Here is an 18,255-nt window from a genome sequence, read left to right on the forward strand (position 1 = left end):
GCTGGTACCTTCATCTCCATGGTATCCCTTCTCTCTGTCCTACACATCTGCTCCTCTCTTCAGATAACTTCTTTCCTATTGATTAATTAACTGCCAGGCCCAGTGCAGGGGACATGACAGTATATGAAAATAATCCAAATGAAAAATTACAAATAGAAATATGTTATTTGTAGGAGAAGCAACACTCTCAAGGTGGGGAATTTATCCATTCATTTTCAGTGTAGGTTTGTTCAAGTCTTTTTTGAGAATCTTTCAGTCTCAAACACACACTTGGTGGTGAGCCCTGGCTCTTCTGCTTGTTTGCTGACCTTGTAAAATTCTTGTGACTCAGGTCCTTTTGTTGGAAAGTGGAGACAATATCCCTTAGCTTGTGCCTACCGAGAGGAGTAATGACGGAGGTGTGCAAAGTGCTCTAGAAGTAGCCAAAAGCTGTAACTGTTATGATTTGTGCAGCCTTCTAAGTTTCTAGAACTGTGAACTATGGGCCTGGGGTGCTGGTTAGGTGGGTTTATATGAACCTTGGCCTCCAAGGAAGCCAAGAATAACTCAATGGGGTCTTTGCTCAGGGAAGCTGTAGAAGAATGATCAAGAAAAAAAATAAAACCCAAGGGAGGTACCATTAGCCTAGTTTGTCATCACTACCAACACCATCATCTATTACCATCAGCACCATTATCCCCACTACCACCAGTACCACCAGTACCCAACACCACATCTCCACCATCACTATCACCATCACCATCATTACCACCAGCATCACCACTAACCAACACCATCAACACTATCTCCACCACCACAACAAACACCACCCCCTATTACCACCAACATCACCACTTCCAACATCAATACCACCACCACCATATCTCTGCCATGACCACCTCCACCATCACCACTACCACCCCTATTACCAATACCATCACCACTGCCATTTCAACCATCCTTATTAATATTTTGAGTCCTTTGTTTTAAAGTTTTCTATTAAATTGTCTTGTTTTATTTAGTTTCCCTGGTATTATCTTCAGTTAACAGTAGTGGAAACTTGAGACCAAGAGATTAACATCTTTTGTCTAAGAGTTATCCATTTAGTGAGTGGGAGAGATGTGATTCAAGCTCACACTAGCCTGACTCCAAGCAATGTTATGCCTATATTGCCTGCCAAATAGGCATCTTCTCTGAATGCATGGAGCCTGTCACCTTTCAGGTGGCAACCAAAGTCTCAGACAAAGCAAGCCGTCAATACACCATGTTGGAATTATACTCGTGACTCAGGGAGCAAGTGTAGTCATCTGACTAGTCTGGATAGGGTGTTTTTGACCTTGGATAGGGAGGAGAGAAGAGCCGGAGGCCCCATGCTCATGGGATCACTGTGGCTCTGAAGCTGAACCTCTGTGGACTGAGGTTCATTCACATCAGTTCAGATGGAAGAAGTTCTTTCTGTATGTATATGAGTCCTTGGCTTAAAGAAACCATATTGGCTTTAATGGTTCTGGAGCTGTGGAGGAAAAAGACCATCTCTTGCTGTTGAGAGCCTTTCTCCTCCACCAACCTTCCTCTGAAGAGGAAGCTCTCTTCTTCTTGTCTAGGACCTGGTTGAGGACTCTGGCTTGGTGGTTGATGGGATGGTTTGCTGGAGCAGAGGGCCTGTCTCATGGAGTGAAAGTTGGGCTGTCTGTCCTTGACTTCCTTCTTTGCTATGAACCAGTAGGGTGGAATTAAAGATTTGTAAGAAAGGAATTGCTTGTTTGCCAACATAACAGTTAAAAACAAAAACAACCCATAACACATATGTTTGAATTCATTCAAAAAGCATTTGTTAGTTGCTTAGTCTCTGTCTGGCCCTTTGATCTAGGAACTACGAGATGTGCATGACCTCACAGAGCCTGCTACCAGTTAGTGGATCAAGATGTACAGGAGAATTTCAACATGACAGGGTCTGCAGAGGACCAGGGGAGGAAAAGGACAACTTTTTAAGAACTTTTTTCAAGAACATTTTAGGAATTTGTTGAGGAGACTGAATAAGATGCAAACTAGAAGCCTTTGATAACAACAAGGACTTCAGGTGCTGAAAATATCATTCTTTAGACTGTGCCACTTCAGATGACATGTCAGGGGTGATGATGAAAATCTGGGGTTTGTGAGCATATAATTGGAGTCCTGTGTCCCGGGACTGTGTATGGAAAGGAGGCATGGAAGCTGGGCCTGACAAATCCCACCAGATGCTCCAGAAACGAGTGGTGGTTTCTGTTTGATTGCTTAGGGGCCAGAACATGACAGCAATGGTAGTGAAGATGAATGACTTTATTGAGTGCTTACTGCAGAGGTATGTGTTATCTCTTCTAAGTTAGTTTATGAGGGAGGAAATATCACTTCTCCTTTTGCACATGAGGAAATTAAGGCTTAGAGTGGTTAAAAATTTTGATCAAAGCCACCTAAGAAACTAGTGGCTGTTTGAAGTTTATTTTATTTTGATCTGGTTCTAAATTTCATATTTCCTCTCTTCAGAGGAACCAAACTTACTCAAAGCTCTGAAATTAGTCTGATACTTTGTCATTTTACAGAGTTTTGTAGTTACATTAATCTGAGAATTGGAGAAGATTCTGGGGTTCTCTAGTTATTCCATTTATTAGTTAAGACTATTGACCTTTTCCCTCCTTGAAAGGTGGCTAACAAAGTGACACCAGAGATGATCTTAGTCCCTTTTATTTCTAGCATTACTAAATGTTTATTAAATAAGTACACAAGCTATATGATCTCTCATGAATAGCATAACATCAGAACCAAACCATATAAGTTCTATGCACAACCAGAGTAGGAAGAAATATTCTAAGCCAAAAAAGTCAAAAGAAGTTAGGTTGGATGGTGGAGGGTTGAACATTACATAACCCTGACTAATCACGGAATCACCATATTATCTGAAGAGGTGCATGATTATTTCCTGAAATTATGCTACATTTTAGTAATTTTCTTTTGGTAGTACTGGTGTTTGAACTGGGAGATTCATGTTTGCTAGGCGTGCATGCAACCACTGGAACCACACTTCCAGCCTCTATATACATTATTTGTTTTTTAAAGTAAAGCCTAACTCTATGTTATTTTATTTATTTATTTTTGGTTGTGGGGCTTGAACTCTTGGCCTGAGCACTGTCCCTCAGCTCTTCAGCTCAAGGCTAGCACTTTATCACTTGAGCCACAGCACAACATCTGGTTTTCTAGTAGTTAATTGGAGACAAGAGTCTCACGTACTTTCCTTCCTGGGCAAGCTTTGAACTGAGATCCTCAGATTTCAGCCTCCTGAGTAGCTAGGATGACAGGCATGAGCCACTGGCACCCAGTGGGAAATGTATTTATTACCTGACATATGTAAAGGGGCTGGCCTCAAACCTCCAACTCTGATTTCCACTTTCCTAGTTATTAGGATCAAACAGGCTTGAGCCACTGCAGCTGGCCACTTACATGTTAATTTCTCTCAGATCACTTCCTATTGGAAGCTAACTAAACCTAACAAAAACCTGTTTGGGAAAATTATTAGCTTATATAATGAGCAAAGAGGCCTATGTAATGAACAAAGAGGGCTAGGTCACAGTTAGAATTGGGATTGATTCTGTCTCTAGACCAGCGGGATGTGCACGTGGCTAGGCTTGAATCACATTGAATTCCATGCTCCTCCGGGAGCCAGGGGCTGAGGTCAGTAGTGCTCAAACACATGCATAGTGCTTGGGGATGTCATGCTTGGTTTACCATTTTATAGAGCTTATCATAACAGATTTCAGCCCATTCTGCTTTTCTGCTCCTCATAGAATGCACATGTTTTCATAACCCACTCGACTCCCAGTAGGACTGTCAGTTTACTGAGATCCAAAATAGTATATTCTCTTTGATCTTAATGCTCTTATGTGGTCAAAAAGACCAAATAAGATACATCCATGATTAGTAATCATTACCTCTGTATTATGGAATAATGCAGAGTACTGTCATTAACTACTGATTTTTGTGCATATTTTCTATGTGATCCCCCATTTTTTCTTACAACATAAAGGCCATTATTTGGAAATTTTGCATCTTGCAGTCTACATCTCAGATCCCTTGTCACTGTGGGAGGTTTGGGGGTGGAATCCTTTTCCCCACAAAAGAGTAGGTGAGACGGATGGAGATCAAAGGCCTCTTTCTGTGCAATTCACACACACCAGGCTTGAAATGCATTTGTGAGTGCTCATCAGAGGAAGTGTGTTTCCTCACCTTGTGTCTCTGAGATGTTGGAAGAGATTAAAGTGACAAAGCCCCAATGTTTCTTTGAACTTTCTGCAAGAAAGAACAAATGTAGGACAAAGTATTATTTATCTCCAGTTGTTAAAAAGAGCATATGTGTCTGTGGGTTTTATTGATATTCTCTTACTGTTTATGACAGCAGCAGTGGGATACCTGCCCCTTCCCCAAACCAATTTGCATACTAACCACCACAGGGAAATGCACATCTGACCTAGTTAATGCTCTGCTGGATACCCCTTCAGAGCTCCAATGGTCCACAGAATCGAATTTAATTTTGTGCTAAGGACCACAAGGTAATCTATTGGCAATTTGTACTCTGAGCATTCTTGACAAGTTTCCTGGTACCTAGGGGCCTGTGTTCATGCTTACCTGTACAAAATGAATTTTCTTTTGAAAACTTCTAGGCAAACTTCAAAACCATGATCAAGTCTTCTTGGATTTCTCTCAATAACTCATACCTATTTCATGAAAGAAAATAGGATACATGTGCTTGCTTGTTTTTCTATGCCAGGTTTCTTTGACAGAAAGGATGAAGTTCTTTTTCATTACTGAATTCCCACCAAATGACTGACACAGAAGATTCACACTAGCATGTTTGTTGAACTGAACTACTGAACTTCATTTGAAAGGAGCATTAAGATCCTTTAGAAGGGTGAGCCTTGATGCATGTTGGAGGAGGAAATACCTCAATGGAAAAATATAGATACATCTGGGAAGTTCATAGTTTTGTAATACACCATAAATATGACAATTTAGTTTTATCCTTGCTTGTTTAAATCATAACTACAATAATTCCAGGCTTTGAGCCACAGTGATATTTTACTGCATTCTTCAATGAAATGGAAACTGAGAATAAATGCAGAGTCACAGGTGAACTATCCAAATATGCAAGTGCATGGCCAATCATTGGATGCACAGAGCAGCACTGATGGGCATCTGGAGATGTTCTGCTTGCCTGCTTTATGAAGAATAGTCTCTGGGGCAAATGGTTGTATACTTGCTCAACAACAATGACAGCATTTGAAGCCCTGAGGCTGTGGTGACATGGAAGAAATGAGATGGAGATGATTTCAGAGGGGTCTCTGGGATGTCAAGACTTGCCCTGAGGTCACTAGAACCCAACTTGCATTTCCATTGCTGTGCGCCATCTTTCTTTTGGGATAGATTTCATGTCAGAGTTAACATGACATCTGGCACAGACATGTTCATAAACAATTTGTATAAGCTGAACACCTTTTCATTTTCATTTCTCCAAGTTAACATGTCTAAAGTGGCACCTTATCAGAACAAAGGCAAAAATGTCTTGCACGGTTCTCCCTCAGTATGAGGACTCCTAGGATTCACTCAGCTCCATGGACTTCTGATTTTGATGTTTCAAAAACCTGGAACCAGACTCCTGGGAGGTAGCGATCTCTCCCATCTTTTCAACTTTTGCTCTCAGTTTGGAGTAGACCAGAGAGATTTCAACAAGCTTTAAGCTCTAGAAAGGCATGTTCCTAATAGAGATAGTTATTAGAATAGAGACTTTCTTAGCACACAGGTGCTCATCATGAAGAGGATGGGATGCTTAGAATCATTCTGCCCCAACAAAGTAGACTTAATGCAGAGTAGTAGATTGCCAATTCTCTATTTTTTGTCAGTATCCTTCTATATTTAAAGAGGATTACAGGTTCATTTGTGGGCAAAACCTAAACTAGCACAGATTCATATGAAGTAAAACACGAGACATGTATTATTCCCTGATTTTGCTTTCCAATTCCATCTTCCAGGGAGATTCATTCATTACAGTTCTCTGTGCATGCTTCTATAGGCATCTTCTAGGTCATTTAGGGGACTGTACATAAATGGCATTACCTCTATACATAGATACCAAAGGAAACAGATGACATATTCAATCTAAGATAATTTGAAGAGAGTATATTTACTGACAAAGAAATTACTGATAAAGATATTGAGCCGGGTGCCAGTGGCTCATGCCTATAATCATAGCTACTCAGGAGGCTGAGATCTGAGGATCCTGGCTCAGAGCCAGCTGGGGCAGGAAAGTCCATGAGACTCTTATCTCCAATAAACCACTCAGAAAACCGGAAATGGTGCTGTGGCTCAAGTTGTAGAGTGCTATCCTTGAGCTGAAGAGCTGAGGGACAGCACCCAGGCCCAGAGTTCAAGTTCCATGACTGACTGCCCCCCCAAACAAAAAGCTATTTAGACAGATCTCTTAGGTCATGTGACTAAGGGCTAAACATTATTAACTATTTTAAGAATGTTAATTTCTTTTACCACCTTACATTTTCTTTCTTTTTCTGTCAAGAAGTAAGACTATTGGGAGAAGTCTGTTTGGGCCCTTGAATGACAGTTGACACATCTTTACTTTATGCCTGGCTACCTTGAACAGGGAGCTGCCAGACGATCAGTTCTTACCCTGGCAACCGAGAAGACTGCCTTTAGGGTACCCTGGCTCTTTCCAACATTCTACCATCATTCGGAGGAAACTCTGCCTCAGTTCCAAGGAGCACTATGACCATAGCTGCTGTGAAAGCAACAGCTTTTACTGCTGGAGGCCTTGTTCCAGTCAGGACTGCTTCAGACAACACGCAGTGGCTACAAACTTCAGTAAACTCTACATGGCCCTGTCCATCATGCAGCTATGCTCACTCAAGAGAGGAAGCACCTCTTCAGTGGCTCAGATAAAAAGCTTCTGTTTGGTGCATGTGTTAAGCCTATGATTGATGGAACTAGAAGCTATGTATATGCAAGACTGGGATTGGAGTATTGCTATTCATCTACAACACAACACACTTTTCTTCTAGCCATGTAATCTGAGTTTCACAATTTTCATGTTATTCTGGGAAGCTCCTTTTCTGTGATTTCCCCCTTGGAGTGTTACAACATTAAACTCAATGAAAACTTCTGAACAGTCTCTTTATCCGCTTTGTCCCTGACATTGGTAGGGCTGGGTCATAGGTTGGGCTGGATGCACAAAGAACTGACAAGAACCTGGAACTTGCAGCAGCAGCAATAGCAATAAGGAAGCAGCTGACGATTTCCAGAGAACCAGTCTGCACAGAGACAATGGATTTCTGAAACTGGAAGGTGAGTGACTGTGAAGATCTGGACACTGGAAGAGTTCTAGAGAGTTACCAAGAATCAGAATCCAAAGCTTTGGAACAATCCTCAGCTCTGGCTTTAGCACCTTACAGCCCTTTAGTTCTTAGAATGTGTAGTCAAAGACCACTGGCACTGTAGGTTAAGAGCTTGCTCCAACTTGAGCCCTTGGTACTGAAAGTTTCTGGCTTTTAATCCATTGAGCCATAAAAATCTGTGGTTTGCAGGACTCAAATTTTGTAGCCCTAGGGTTTGTAAGCATAACAACCGTGTTAATGAGACTGTTTTCATCCTGTGATAGCATACCTGAAATAGCTTAAAAAGGAGAGATTTATTTTAGCTCATGGTCTCAGAAAGTGCAGTCCATTCCATTTGGCTTTGTTGAATGGAAGACCATAATAGGGAGAATATCAAAGTTGTGGAGGCATGAGAAAGAAGTTTCACACCACATGGCAGACAGAAAGTAGAGAGCGGCAGAGAGGGCTCTGGAATAAGACACATTCTCAAGGACGCAGCTCCTGTGTTCCACATTGCCCAGCTGGGCTCCTCTATCTACAATTTCAAGAACTTCCAAACATAGTGTCATTATTGGGGTCCAACTCTTCAACACATGATCCTTCTTTGGGAAGAACTTCATATCCAAACTCTAAAAAGTCCATAAGCCATTGGCACAAACAGGCTTAGGGCTTCCAACACAAATAAAGTTGTTCCTTGACTATGTGATTTCCAACCACATAAAGAGAAAAAGCCCTGAGTCTCTCAGCCAACCATTTATGGCAATCGTGGCTCTTATTGTGGAACTTAAACAGATAGATTCTGGAGGGAGAGGATCAGGCATGTTAGCCAACCCTAGTCTGAAAAGGAAGAAAAGAATAATTAGTGGAAGGCCTCGCATGGTGATGCACAACTGTATTCTCAGCCAGTCATAAGGCACAGATTGTGGCTCACTGGGGGGATTGTGGTTCAAGGACAGGCTGGGTAAAATGATAGAGATCTTATCTCAATAATCTGAGTGTGACTGGTCTCTAATTTTATTTATCTGGGTAATTTACCCATCTCATATTGGTCATATGGGCTAGTGATTTATCATTTTTATCATTAAAAATCACTTTTTTCATTGATTCTGTGTGTGTGTGTGTGTGTGTGTGTGTGTGTGTGTGTGTGTACAAGTCCTGGGGCTTGAACTCAGGGCCTGGGTGCTGTCCCTGTACTTTTTATATTTAATATTAGTGCCAAAACTTCACTTCTTGATTTTTGGCGGTTAATGGGATGTAAGAGTCTCACATACTTTCCTGTCTGGGTTGGCTTTGGACTGTAGTCTTCAGATCTCAGCTTGCTAAGTAGGATTACAGTTATGAGCCACTGGTGCCTAGCTTCATTGATTTTTTTAGAGGGATGAACTCATGCTTTCTTGATATGTTTGCTTGGTTGGTGCTTTACTGCTTCATTCATACCTCTAGTTTGGCATCTTTGCTGAAGCTTGTTTTATGTCCTAGAGTGTGATCTGTTTTTAAAAAAGTTCCCTGGGAACTGAGAAGAATGTTTATTGTGCAGCTACTGAATGAAATGTAAATGTCTGTAGATTCAATTAGAGTATGCTGTCATTTAAATCTGAGGTGTCCTTGTTGAGATCTATCCATTGTTGAAGTCTCCAACTATCATTGTTTTGGGATCTATGTGTGTTTTTAAGTCTAATATTGTTTCTATAACAAATATGTCCTAGGTTTTGGTGTGTGTGTGTGTGTGTGTGTGTATGTATATATATATATATATATATATATATATATATATATGTTCAAATTGTTACATCTTCTTGCTGGAGAGTTCACTCTAATAATATATATTCACTTTCTTTATTCCTACTATTTAATCTTTTTTTTTTGGTTGGTTGGGGGCCCTGAACTCTGGGCCTGGGCGCTGTCCTCAGTCTTCAGCTCAAGGATAGCATTCTACCACTTGAGCTACAGCACCACTTCCTATATTCACTTTCTTTATCTCTTCTGACTAATTTTGATTTTACATATACTTTATCAGATATGAGTAGAATTATTCCTGCCTTCTTCCAGAGTTCGTTGATTGGGAGAGTCAATCTTTTACCCTATGCCAATGTTAATTTTTTATCAGATACGTATGTTTCTTGTATAAAACAGATGATTGAGTCTTGTCATTTGATCCAACTCACTATTCTGTCTTTGGATTGGGGAGATGAGCTCACTGATGATGTGTTTTAAAATTACAACTTATATAGTAATTCCTGCCATTTTTTCCCCATGTTAGTGTAAAGTTCTTTCCTGTTCCGCAATGCTTTTCTACTTGCATTTTCTCCAGTATTTTCATAATTGCATTATTTTTCCTTTTGAGTGTAGATTTCCTTTAAGTTTCTTCTGTAGTGCTGGTTGAGTGGTAAGAAATTGCTTTAGTTTATCATTGAAATTTTAATATGTCCATCAGTTATGTATGAAAACCTCACCGAGTAGAATATTTTAGGTTGGCAGTTATTAACTTTCACTGAATGGAATACATCATTCTAAGCCTTTGCTGCTCTTAGGAAAGATTTCCCTTGAGGAATCTGCTGTTATTTTAGTGGGTTCCATCGTCAGTGGCTTTTCTTTTCTCTTACAGTTCTCAGCAGTCTTTCCTTATTCTATGTGCTTAGTGTTTTAACTATTGTTTACCCTGGGGAGGATCTAATCTGGTTTGGCTTGTTGACTAGTCTGTGTCCTATATGTAGAAAGGCTTCTCTTTATTTTTGAGGTGTTCTCTGCCATTACTTAGTCGAAATTTTAGCTAAAGTATCCTCAACTACATCTATGACCAAAATTTAGAACTTTAGCCTTTCAATAGAATCTTAAAATTCTTTCATTTTTTTGTATTTTCTTCCTACCCCCTATGATGTCTCCTCTATCATAAAGCCTCAAAAATATGCCTTTCATTTCATCTACTGTGTTGGAGAAACTTCCTACTGTAATTTTCATCTCTAGGTCAGTTTGATATTTTTTAAGCAGTATATGATTTTTGAACTTCCTTTTCATGTCTTACCCAAATTTGTTCATGTCTTTTAAAAATACTTTCTTTTAGTTGCTTAGCTGTATTTCTTTCATACTCATTTAGCTGTTTATTTGTATTTATTTAGGATTCATTTAGCTTTGCATTTGAATCCTTATTGAAGTTAGTGATTAGCTTCTGGTCTCTTTGCATTGTTTATAAATTGCCTCTTCCATTTGATTGAACATTCTTATCCCTCCTTTGACCTCAGTTTATGGTGTTTTCTCCATTTTTTATCATGCTGATTCTGTTTTTTTGGTCAGTTGTGGGGCTTAAACTCCAGGCCTGAGCATACTGTTCCTGATCTTTTATGCTCAAGGCTAGCACTCCAACACTTTGAGCCACCACACCATTTCCAGTTTTCTGGTAGTTAATTGGAGATGAGTCTTATAGGCTTCCCTGCCTGTGTTGGCTTTGAACTGTGATCCTCAAGCTCAGCCTCCTGAGTACCTAGGATTATAGGCATGAGCCACCAGTGCCCAGCTAATGCTGACTCTTTGGTGTGTAATTGCTGCTTTTGGGGGGATTATTTCCTTGTTTTTACATATTTCTTTTATTTCTATGTTGGAATTTATTTACTTATTTGAAAACAATTCATGGTTTGGTATTTTAGTTATGTGAAGTCTTTCTTTTGGGTTATTCTCTTTTTTTTTCTTCACAGGACAGAATATTAACTGTGATGTGCCATTTCTCACTGCTGACATGAAGGTATATCTCAGCACTAAACCAATTGAAAAATTTAATATCCAACTAGTTATTTACAAACAAGGAAATAACCAGTCATATTATATATGCAGGCACTAACTTTTTTATGTGGTATAGTAGTGGGCTAGAAGAATAAGAACATTATATAGAGGAGTTAGAACTTAGATGTTAAGAATGAGGAGGGTGATGTTGGTATAAGTGGAGGGGAAGGGGAAAAAACAAACCGTTTAACTAGGGATACAGGTGGACCCATTGCAACAATGAGATGTACAAGTCGTTATGTCGAAAAACGAACTTAACAACTTTGGTAGGGAGTGGGGGGACGATTGGGTGTGGGGAGGGGAGGAGTATGGGAAGGGATGGGAAGGGGAAACAAGGAGGAGGCAACAATGCTGTAATTGTAACTCCTCTGTATGGTATTCTCACAATAAAAAAAAGAATGAGGAGAGTCAGGGAAGAGATAAAGAAGACAGATGGAGAAAAGTGGACTGGCATGTATGGAGTACAGTTGCACAAAATGCTCGTTTATATGTATCTAATTGTAGAGATAGGATAGTGTTGTCAGAGACTGCTAAGAGATAGTAAAATTAAGAATAAGAAGATGAAGAAAATAGGGTGCAGGAAAAGCTACGGGTGAAAGAGAAATATATATAATTTTTCTTCCTTTGTTCTGCTGCTGAATTTCCCTTTTGTAAGAGCGTGCGCTCCCACACTGGGTTGTCATAAGCGGCACATAAGCACTCATGACAATTACAGAGAAAGTCAGTGGCATTTACCTCCTTTTGTGTTGGGGGAGGGGAAGGTCACTGCTGATGCTAGTATTTTTCACTGAGCAATTGGGAACTAAGCTCATGGATATCATCTTGTTAGTTGCTTAGTGGCGTTCCTCTCATGGAGCAGCACATTCAACTCCTCCTTGTCATTGGTGCTGGGTGGCATGGTGCCCCTGGGTGCTCTCTGACACACCTGCCATTGCCCTGGGTTGATTCAGTGTGATTCTGTCATCAGGCTGGGCTTGCTGTTCTCCATGTGGTTGCTCTGTGCAGTCAGTGCCCCAGAAGAATGACTTTCCAGGAGGGAAGAGGAAGGGGAAGAAGAAGGGGAAAAGATGGCTGGTAAGGAAGCAGGGTCTTGTTCGGCATCATGGCCTATGCCTGTCACCCTAGCTACAGAGGGGACTGAGATCAGAAGAATCATGCTTTCCTTCTAGTCCAAGCTGAAAAATCTGTGAGACTGGATCTCCGTGGAATCAAGGGTGTAGTGGTGCATGCCTGCTATCTCGGCTCTTATGTGAAGCTAAAGTGGGCATATGATAGTCCAGGTCTGTGTGCAGGCTGGGAGGGAAACCCCACCATGAAAACAACAAAACTGAAAAGAGGCTAGAATCATGGCTCATCAGCAGAGCACCTGTTACAAGTAAAGAGTTCTGAGATCAATTCCTAGTACTACGTAGTAAAAGCATATCTTGGGTTTCTTTCACTGTGAGTCCTGCTGACAGATTTAATATGTTGACTGTTTTGATTGTGTTTATGTGTGGTTCTTGATTTCTGTTTCTTGTTTTTCTTTTGTAGAACCACTTAATTCCTTGTTGTTTTATTTTTTTTGGAATTAATTTTTATGTAGGAATGCAGTAAGCCTCCAGTTTCATTTTATCAAATGACTGGACAACTGTCACAGTAGTGTAGCTTCATTATATTACCATCAACTCCTTTGACATTGTACATGTTTTCGTATGGACTTGAATTTATTATTCCTCAGCTTTTCTATATAGTTTTTTTTTTTTTTCATTGGTCGTGGGGCTTGAACTCTGGGCCTGGGCGTTGTCCCTCAGCTCTTCAACTCAAGGCGAGCGCTCTACCACTTGAGCTACAGCGCCACTTCCTCCTCAGCTTTTCTAATGACACCATTGCTCTGCCTATTTGTTGTTGTTGTTGTTGTTGGTCGTGGGGCTTGAACTCTGGGCTTGGGGGCTGTCCCTGCACTCTTCAGCTCAAGGTGAGCACTCTACAACTTGAGCCATAGCACCACTTCCGGTTTTTTAGTGGCTTATTGAAAATAAGTCTCACGGACTTTCCTGCCCGGTCTCGCTTTGAACTGTGATCCTCAGATCTCAGCTTCCTGAGTAGCTAGGATTACACAGGTATGAGCCACCGGCACCTGGCTCTATTTTTTAAAAAACTTGTCAGTAAAGGGGCTTGGGGCTTGAATTCAGGGCCTGGGAACTATCCTTGAGTTCTTTTCAAGGCTAACACTCTACCACTTTGAGCCATAGAGCCACTTCTGGTTTTTGAGTGGTTGTTTGGAGATAAGAGTCTCACAAGGACTTTTGTGCCTAGGCTTGCTTGGAACCGTGATCCTCAGATTTCCGCCTCCTAAGTAGTTAGCATTACAGTTGTGAGCCACCAACACCAAGATTTCTGTCTGTTCTTGAACCAACAACACATTGTTTCTATCATTGTAATTTTAAAATATACTTTTAATAGCTGATACCAGTCTTCCCTATTATTTACACTTTTTAAAATTAATTTCCCTTAATTTCTCAAGACATTCTTTTAATAAAAAGCAGGAAACCTTATGTTTGCTTCTTAAAATGGCTCATTGAAATTTTGACTAGAATTTCAAATTATTTGGGGCTGTTACATTAAAGGATATTAACCAGCAGCATTGCCTAAGTCAAAGACCAAACGCCTATCAACAAGATAATATATCAAAATGCATAAATACACCTATGCATAAGAATATTCTGTCATTATCTCAATCAAAAATGTAGGTCACTTCCAAGCATAAGATTAAGACAATGAGAAAGTTACAAGGACAACAATATGGTAAGCACCTGTGTGTGTATATAGCATGAGGAAGTATATTTTGTACACATACATGCCCAATTGGTAAATAGTTGACATAACTCCACACACATGGCAAAATCACAACTTTGGGGCTGTGGTTACTGACAGTGGCCAGGATGTGCAGATATAGGTACTCAGACCCCAGCTAAGATGTTTAATTTCCTAATGCTGAATTACAGGGGCATTTTTCTGTATCATTCTTTTATACTCTTTTGTATGTTTTAGGTGTTTATAATTATTTTTTAATTAAAAAGGTCTACTGGGTACATAAGTCATACATAAAATGGAAAGATACATTTATTCTTAGATAAGAAATGCTAATATTGTAATTTTTTATTCTCTATGGTGCCTCATCAGAGAGCATATTTATCAGTTCTCTTTACCCCATTGTGTTAAGACTGTTTAAATATTTATGTAATTATATATTTATAAAACTATAAACATTAAACCAAACTTAAAATAGAAAAATATATGTATCTAATCTATTTAAACTCCTGCTCTACTGGAGAAATAACAGAGTTAAATGGATTAGACTGTATTAAAACTTAAAAAATTTCTTCAGTTCTACCACAATATACAATAATACCAGTACAAAACAAAAAGTTAAGAACATTTACTATACTATGTAAAGGATTACATAGTTAATATATAAGGTCTTCATACCAAGCAACAAGAAAACCCTGGTAATACTCCAATGAGCAAGAGACTTGAACAGAAAACTCACTGAAGAATAAATAAAAAGGACTAGTAAGCAAATAAAACAATCTTAACTTCATTAAAATCAATTAAAATGACAAGGTAAGTGCTTAGTAATGAAATAAATAAGAATGATTAAAGATAATACAAAAATATTGGCAAGAGCCCTCAGGCAGTTTCTGTCAGACACTACAGATGGGGTTCATCTTCTAGAACTTTAGGAAAGTAATGAGAAATTATATTTACAATCTTATAAATAATTCTTTAAAGCAGTTTCCTTTCTTGAGAGCCATCTAGTACAAGTTGGCAGAAGAAAATATTAATATTTTTTGGCAGACAAATATTAAGTGGAGTGGATATCCATGGTAGTTTCCAGGTTTGTTTACTCCACAAACTCGGCACCATGGTTTACTCAACACATTTCATTCTTTCCTCAATTTTGTTTCATTACATTGTTATTACTCTAAACCCTTTCTTCCAGCTAAAGAAGATCCAGTATAGAGGTGTTTCTTACCTTCAGAAGGTCAAGGATTTGAGATGCTCATTCATTGATTTGAGGAAAACAATGAGTCCCCTAGCCACCCAAAAGAAACCCCATCCTCTCATGGCTGCAACTCGAAGACCCAAATATAAGAACAAGTTTAGGCTTGTTCTGTAATTTTCTAGGCTTACAGCAATCTCTCTCTCTTTGGCCCTGTATGATCTTTGTCAGTGTTCCTGACCTCTGCCCATTGAATGCCAGCGGAAGACAATTGTCTCTAGACATTTCCAGATGTCCTGGGAGATTGTTCCCTATTCAGAGTAAGGATCTTGGGGCTGGGAAGGTGGCTCAGTGGTAGAGCACTTGCCTTGCATGCATGAGGCCCTGGGTTCGATTCCTGAGCACCACATAAGCAAAAAGAAAAAAGCCGGAAGTGGTGTTGTGGCTCAAGTGGTAGAGCACTAGCCTTGAGCTGAAGAGCTGAGGGACAGCGCCCAGGCCCAGAGTTCAGGCCCCGCGACCGGACCCAAAAAAAAAAAAAAAAGATTTGCTCAGAGTAAGAATCTCTAGAGTTGGTTTTCTTAGGAGCAGGGTCTCTGCTTCTGATTACAGATCGCCTGTCAGCGAAGGAGTTGGCCATGCTACACTAGGAGAACTGCTTGCAATGAATGGCCAGCTGTGGAAAATGCTGTCTGCCTCACTGGCTGTGCTGCTGACTCACTGAGTGCACTTGGGTTGTCCTTTCCTTCTCGGCCTCAGTTGTTCCATCTGAAAATTGAAGAATTTGATGTCAGATCTGTGGCTTTTATGGAAGTTATCAGGACTGTGCAGTGTAAAGGGAGCTGAGAAGAAAAGTATCCCTTCTTTTTTACTTATTCCTCCTTCTTATCCATCCTGTTTTTATAATACATTTTTTATTGTGAAAATACTGTACAGAGGGGTTACAGTTACATGAGCAAGGTAACGAGTACATTTTCTATCAAGCATTGTTACCTTCTCCTTTGTTTTTCCCTTACCCTCCCACCTCCACAACTACACTCCTTCTTATCCCTCCTTCTTTAACATTATTCTGTTTGACATTTTGACCTTTCAGCCAAGTGTTGTAGCAGTATAATCAAGCACTAGTCTTGCAGAATGTTCTAATGATGCCTATTTTAGTAGCAGTGTTACATGGGCTCTAAGGTCAAGGGCATGGGCCCTAATGCAAGAAGGAAGGAGTTTTCCATGAAAGGAATTGATATTCCTGGGTGTGGAGATCATTTAGCCAGAGGAGGAAATTGGGCCTTTGGCCTAATCAAGACTAATGGACCTGGACTCAGAGGCCCCAGAGAGCCATGGCATACTTCAGATCATCCTGGTGAGCTGTTTCTGGTATGTGGGCAGTGGCATGGAGCCAATACCATCCAAACAGCATCCATTTCCCCTGGAAACAGCAGCAGGCTCCAACAGCAAGGGCTGTAGCTGTGAGTCCTGCAGTCACAACAGGAATGCATTTGAGTTTTGGTTTTATAAAAAAGGGGCGATGAGATATCCTGTAGATGCAAAAACAGTCAACTTTTGGCTCATCCTTAGGGTCAGATAACAGATTTCAGCATCAGAGATGTGAACATGCAGCTGTGCCTCTTGAGGATGGAGTTGAAGGACTGGAGACACTTTTTTAAAACATTTCTTTATTGTTATAATAAAAGTGATGCACAGAGGGCTTGTAACTACCCAAGTCAGGTAAAGAGTACCTTTCTTTTTGAACAATGTCAACCCTTCCCTCACTCTCTTCTTAGTTTTTCCCTCCCAGCTCCACCCACAAGTTGTTTATTTATTTCATTTTCAACATTTCTAGTGAGTATTGCTTTATCCTGCCATGTCTGTGTCTCCTTACCCTCCCCAAAGCAGATAAAGAACAAACAAGAAGAAAGGAAAAGAAAACAAATACAGCAACAAAGGAAAAAAAGATAAAAACTGTCTTGTTTCATTTCCTGGAGTTCATTTCCATAAATATGATTTTATGTGATCAGATGTTGTAGAGTGACTCTGCCTGGACTTGTTTCCTCTGCAATAGAAAAACTTAAAACAACTGCAGGAAGTCAGGGGACTAGCTCTACTTTCGAGCTTGGGCTAATGAAGTATGTTGCCAGAGGCCTCTGTAGTTGTACTTTTGAGGGGGGCTTTGAAGGTCGTGGAGAAGGTCGTGGAGCTGATTTAGGAATACTCAGCATCACTGAGGCCCTACTGGGGGGTCTCAGGTGTGTCTGGGTCAAGACCTAGAACACTACAGCTCTGCTGATCTCTGCCCCTCTGTCACAAAGCCTATCTCTCCACCTTCATGTCCTGTAGATGCTCACCACAATTCACACGACGGTCTCTGCTCTCACTTCTGTAGATGTGGTCACTGGTGAAAAAATACCCTTGAAAGTCATTATTTTTTCCTACCTGTTCTTGAGTAAGGAGGGGAGAAACATTTACTGCCTTTTAATCCCTGGGAAGGTGAAAAGTAGTTTTCATAGTGTCATTTGCCATTTTGGCAAATTTTCCCTTGGATGAGATCCGCAGGTCCCATGATGCCTTCAGTGCACGGTGGCCTGAGAGCCGGAGACCTTCATGGAAGAGCTCATCAGGGCACCTCAAGAGGCTCTGCAGGTAATTTGCTTCAAGATGGAGCATGGAGTGCAACGCCGGATTTCAACCATGTCTTACAGGGCAACTCAAACCATTTCCAGCTCCTCTCCTGGGCACAGTAGGAAGGAACGCTAAACATCTCACTACAAGGGTTTTGATGGCCCAGATATGGAGTGCCCCACAGGTAGATGGAAAGATGTGTCCAATGCTTGAACCACTAGAAAAATGATGGACTTTCTTGGGGATGGTCACTGGGTGGGAGCTTCCAGAGATACTCAAACTGTTGTTTCAAAAAGCAAGTCAGTTCATTTACTTACTATAACTAGGATTTCTACTGACTACTTTCATTATAGGAATACAACTTAGGATAACTGGCATCTGAGAGTCACTGGCATTCAAGGTGAGAAGAGGCATCTTATCTTGAGATACATTTGGATGTATGGGTGACACAGCAGGGCTGAGGGCTCAGTATTTTTACTTCCTATCTGGGTGTGGGTA

This window comes from Dipodomys ordii, unplaced genomic scaffold (genome assembly GCF_000151885.1).
Source record: "Dipodomys ordii isolate 6190 unplaced genomic scaffold, Dord_2.0 Scaffold20, whole genome shotgun sequence".
Taxonomy (NCBI): Eukaryota; Metazoa; Chordata; class Mammalia; order Rodentia; family Heteromyidae; genus Dipodomys; species Dipodomys ordii.